The sequence below is a fragment of the Gopherus flavomarginatus genome, chromosome 2 (genome assembly GCF_025201925.1).
Source record: "Gopherus flavomarginatus isolate rGopFla2 chromosome 2, rGopFla2.mat.asm, whole genome shotgun sequence".
Lineage (NCBI taxonomy): Eukaryota > Metazoa > Chordata > Testudines > Testudinidae > Gopherus > Gopherus flavomarginatus.
The window spans coordinates 133,956,051-133,961,915 of NC_066618.1; the positions used below are offsets into that span (position 1 = coordinate 133,956,051).

Below are 5,865 nucleotides of genomic sequence, written 5' to 3' on the forward strand. Positions count from 1 at the left end.
ATTTTTGTTGCCCTCTGATGGACTCTCTGCAATTTGTCCACATCCTGTCTGTAGTGGGGGGACCAAAACTGGATGCAATACTGCAGGTGTGGCCTCACTAGTGCCAAATAGAGGGGACTAATCACTTCCCTCGATCTCCTGGCAATGCTCCTACTAATACAGCCCAATATGCCGATGGCCTTCTTGGCAACAAGAGCACACTGCTGACTCATGTCCAGCTTCTTGCCCACTGTAATCCTCTGATCCTTTTCTGCAGAACTGCCACTTAGCCATTTGGTTCCCAGCCTGTATGTAGCAGTGCATGGAATTCTTCCTTCCTAAGCGCAGGATTCTGCACTTGTCCTTGTTGAACCTCATCAGACTTCTTTTGGCCCAATCCTCCAATTTGTCTATGTCACTGTGGACCCTATCCCTACCCTCCAACAAATCTACCTCTCCCCCTAGCTTAGTGTCATCTGCAAACTTGCTGAGGGTACAACTAATCCCATCTTCCACATCATTAATAATTTTTTGATAACCTTCTCCAAAAAATGGCACTGTTTTGCAAGAAAGTCAACATCAAGAATTGGCTTCCACAGCAATATACAAAGATTACTAATTTGCAGGAAGCTGGCACCTTGCACCTTTCGTCATTAGTGATCATTAACAGAACCAATGCCTCCTTAATTTATTTTATTGACTCAGAGATGCAGAGTAGTAGCCCAAAGCTTTCTCAACACAGAGAGAACAGTAAGGGGTGAAACTGATGAAAATTTACCTGGATGAGACAAGGGTCATGTCATGTCTAAGTACCAGTTGGCATCTATGTAAAGGGCCTTGCCAGACCAAATCCAGTCAATATTGTCTTCAAAGAATGATAGAAAATCAATGAGAAAATTTAACTCTCTTTCCAGATGATGGTAGCCCAGATTCTCCAAGCTGACAATCACCTGGTACAGTAATGCTGTATGAGATTTTACAGAAGGGAATTTTCTTCCATAACAATGACTGCACAGAATTTAAGAAAATGTTCTATGAATCAACTCACAGCCTAGGAATACAATGAATGTCGCCTTCTGAAACCCCTGTTCTGCGCACTTTATCTGTCACTTGTCATCTCCCATGGTTAACTGTGACATGAAAGAGAAAGTAATCAACAAAGACAGATAAAAAGGCAATGACTGGGAGGAAAATTGAGGGACAGGGCTCCAGATACATCTGGCAGCACAACTGAAAGAGCAACTCCTAAATGTGGAGGATCAGGAAGAAGGAACAGAGGAAGAGAGGCAGAGATTGCAAAATAAGAGTAACTTGGTGAGAGACTAGATGGATGTAAAACCAAATTTAGGATGGCTCAAGCTCATGGAGAATTTTCAAATGCAAAAGGAAATTATGACTTGGACTCAAGACAGATAGGAATTTAGAGGAGATGATACAGGATGGAGCAGTATACATCATGCTCTTTATTGTATGTGGCTTGTTAGAAACAGAATAACACAACTAAGAAGCACTTTCTATATGGCTGCTATAATTTTAACCATTGTACTGGATGCTAAGAAGACACAGGTGCTGGAATTATACAGTAAAGTCTTAAAATGATTGTTTTGTGGGCAGTTCCTTCAAAACAAAACAAAAATTCTGTGAGAGAATGCCAACCAGTGTAGTTTTTTCCTGGTCATTTCTTTATTCATTGATAAGTCAGTGCATACTCTTTGGGACACAATGTTAATTGATGGCTAGACCACAACCTCCATTGAAGAAACTTGCAGAAGGTGACATAGAGGTAGGAAAAGTCCAGAGGGTTGAACTTTTAGAGTTTTTTATGAAGCGTCTCCTGAAGGAAGAAACATGGAGAGGGCTGCAGAGTTTGGATAAGGAGAAACCTCCCAACTCTGTGGATCTTGGTGTTCTGTAGGAAAGAGCTCTCCAGATTGATGGAGGGAAAAGTGTTCGACATGGATGGGTCCTCCTCCTCATGGCTCTGCTGGGTCCAGGCAGTGTTTCTCCTGCAGAAGTCATGCCATTGATACTGGTGAAATTCTCCAGACTCCATTTTGTAGTCTTAACATCCATTTTGTGTCCCTGGCTTCTTCCTTGAATAAGCAGAAGTCACTTCACCAACTGAAAGCTGCCAGTCACTTACCTATTTATGTTGTAGGTCACATGACCAGAGCTATAGTTAAAATGCTGTATCTGAGCTGAGCATGCCCACTGGTGAGAGTTACATAAAATGAAGAATGGCCATGAAGTAGGCTAGAACTGGAGCCTGGGCTGCAAAGTCAGATGAAGAAATCATTGCTGTGAGGCAAAAACAATGCAAGTGAGCATATGGAGCAGGAGGTTAAGGAAAGGTCAAGCAGCTCCAGTCTGGGCTTGTTTGAGGCTTCTTCTCCGGGTAGCTAAGGATGAGGTAATGGTTAATAGAGAGCATGTTCAGTGTTAGAGGGCTTTCCCTCAACCCTCCCACTTCCCTGGTTTTGTCATGCAGACAGCAAGCAGCAAAAGAGCAGAAGTCCAAAGTCCAGACAATGCAATGTTTATTGGGGTTAGTTTCCAAGCAAACATATTCCAAAGGCCTTCACACCAGTTGAGCTTATCTCTATACACTGATAGCTCCCCAATGTTCTGTTCCCAGCTCTAATGCCACAGAGCATTTACCCCGTGTCCCCCTTCCCAGCTCTGATGCCACAGAGCCTTGCCTGTGCCCTATTCCCTGGTCCCCATTCCCTATTCCCATTCCCCCACCTTAGCAAGCATGATTCCAATTTCCCCTTCCACTGCCTGTTTGACCCCAGTTTATATAGTAATATTCTCAGCTATACTTTAACCAGTCATTTTATTGAAATTTGACTAACCAATCCTAACATATTGTAACATAATTCTCTAACCAATTACATCCCACTAACTTAATTAACTTACACCCAGCAAAATTAATTATACCGCAGACAGAAGCAATTAGAGAACCAGACAGATTAACAATAGAAAAGTGGGGGCCATAAAGATAAAACAATATAGAAATGAGGGTTTCACAACCACAACTAATAAGTGATTTCTTGCCAGACAGGATGCTATCTTAAAATGTGTTTCTTTATCTGGCGGTGATTGTCATTATCAGGACAGGATCATCCCAACAACACCTTATTTCAATGTGACTGGTTTGGAATGTGAGGATATGACCAGATGCTTCCCAGCTTATGGCTTCCCCTGCTGCTAAGCCAAAGGCCTTAGCCCAGGGGTGGGCAAACTCTTTGGCCCGAGGGCCACATCTGGATAGGGAAATTGCATGCAGGGCCATGAACGTAGGGCTGAGGCAGGGGGCTAGAATACGGGCAGGAGTGCGGGGTGTGGGAGCGGGTGCGGTGTGCAGGAAGGGGCTCAGGGCAAGGGATTGGGGCTAGGGTGACCAGACAGCAAATGTGAAAAATCGGATGGGGGGGGGCAATAGGAGCCTATATAAGAAAAAGACCCAAAAATCAGGACTGTCCCTATAAAATCAGGACATCTGATCACCCTAATTGGGGCAGAGGATGGGTGCAGGGTGTGTGAGGGGCTCAGGGCAGGGGGTTGGGATGCAGGAGGGGTGCAAGGTGCAGTCAGGGGTCTTAGGGCAGGAAGTTAGGGGGCGGAGTGCAGGCAGGGTTCAGGATCCAGCCCGGTGCTGCTTACGTAAAGTAGCTCTGGGGTGGCAGCAGCATGCACTAAGGCCAGGGCACGCTCCCTGCGTGTCTGCCCTGGCCCCATGCCATGACACTCCAGGAAGCGCTGCAGCCCCTGGTGGAGGAGGGGGGTGGAGGACTCCACGTGCACTGCCCTTGCTGCACATCCAGGTACCTCCCCCAAACTCCTATTGGCTGCGGTTTCCTATTCCTGGCCAATGGGAGCTGCAGGGGGCAGTGCCTGGAGGCAAGAGTAATGCACAGAGCCCTCTGCCCCCCTGCCTAAGGGCCACAGGGAAGTGGTGCCTGCCGCTTCTAAGAGCGGCATGGGGCCCACGGCAATACGGGGGGCAATCCCGTGGGCTGGATCCAAAGCCCTGAGGGGCCATATCTGGCCCGCTGGGCCGTAGTTTGTGCACCCCTGCCTTAGGCTAAGAACAAGACCTCAGACTGTCCTAATGAGAGAAGGCCTATACACAGGCGGACTTGCGATTTTGATTATTTGTTTTATACCTCTATAACTAAATAAGTGATAAAAATACACCTAAATTCTTAAAGTATAGGCCTTTACAGGCAGGCCTGAATATCTATATCCTAACATTCAGTAATATAAAATAAAATTCAGATACAGCGTATAAAAGGCAGTGTGCTGGCAGTCAGGAGCCAGCGAGAAGAGCTTCTGGAAAGGAGCAAGAAGAGCTGCTGGAAGGAGAGAGGTAGAAGGAGCGAGAATTTCGAAGGAACGTTCCAAACTGACTGGAGCTGACCGCAGCAGCAGCAACAGAGTGCGTCATTTAGAATAATTTAGACTGTCTATTACTGCAGTTTCAATGCTCTTTAACTTGCAGTAAGAGACCTGTGTATGATTTTTATTCTTAGAATACATTGTAGTCAGGATTATTAGTCACATTAATAAAAGATACTTTGTTTTTGGAAAAATAACACTGCCTGTGTCAATCATTTTGTCAGACGGTTACTACCATTTCCTTTAGTGTTTTCTTACCTGTTCTGGAAACCCATACTTCGGGAGGGACAGAATAAGGGAGCGATAGGCAGGTTATTGTAGGGGTACCCATATCCAGTTTTCAGGATAACACTGTCATTTCCTCAATCATCCTGTGGATTCAGTACTCAGTACCAGCTGCAGAGGAGACCCAGGGCAAATTAAGACAGCTTCAAGTTGTATTAAGGGAATCCAGCTGATCATCATAGAAAAGGGATCCCTGTAGGTACTCAATCCAGTAATCCTAACAGATGGAATCCTGTGGGATCCTGTGGCAAGGAAGAACAGGGCCCCAAAAGGTTGTACTCTCCTCCCTCCATGCTCATGGAATCACAGGGAAATCAGACTATGGGGTACCTGTTTACTCATGGGTATTTCAGAGGTACTGGTAGGTATGCAGGTTACTTGGACTCTTCAATCCTTGTTCATTTCTTATGTGAATAGGATATTTCATAGAATATCAGAGGTGGAAGGGACCTCAGAAGGTCATCTAGTCCAACCCCCTGCTCAAAGTAGGACCAATCCCCAGACAGATCTTTACCCCAGTTCCCTAAATGGCCCCCCTCAAGGACTGAACTCACAACCCTCTGTTTAGCAGGTCAATGCTCAAATCACCGAGCTATCCATCCCCAAAACAGGAACTACCAGGAGTGGGGTTTGAACCCACGTAGACATGTGTCCATTGGACCTTAAGTCCAACACCTTAACCACTCAGCCATCCTGCTACAAGTTACAGTGTATTAAGTCTCTGACAAACTGTGGACTACTCCTGCTAGCCACAATGTGCTAGAAACTGTGCTTGAATTCCTAGGCTATGCCATTTCTACCCAAAAGTATGCATTTCTCCTAATTCTCCACCAGCAGTTTTCCTGTTAAAAATAAACTCCAAATTGTGTCTATAATCACTTTACTTAATAATGAGTTGTTAGCCACTAGGTGTTGCTGCTGTTCGCTAATAGTCACACATTCACTCGCTTCACTGCCTGGCTTCCTCATCCTTGGAATTATTCATTCATACTTCTTTATAGTTCTGTACTTTCACAAAATCCTGGCTTCCTGCGTATAAAGAAATATCAGCAAAAGAAAAATAGAAACAACTCTTAAAAAAAAACCCTGCAAGAACAAGTTGTCAAAAACCTTTTTACACATTTTGAGGAGCTGTTTTATACAGAACCCTAGGTATAAATGGTATAAATTGGTGTAAAACTTATGTCTCATGGGTGCAAT

At 44.9% G+C, this 5,865-nt stretch overlaps 1 non-coding gene across 1 annotated transcript; it reads right to left on the bottom strand.

The window, feature by feature from the left end:
• Positions 1–5,280: 5,280 nt before the first annotated feature.
• Positions 5,281–5,363, bottom strand: TRNAL-UAA (transfer RNA leucine (anticodon UAA)). Its single transcript has one exon. It is a non-coding gene; the product is annotated as a tRNA-Leu (tRNA).
• Between the last annotated feature and the right edge of the window lie 502 nt (positions 5,364–5,865).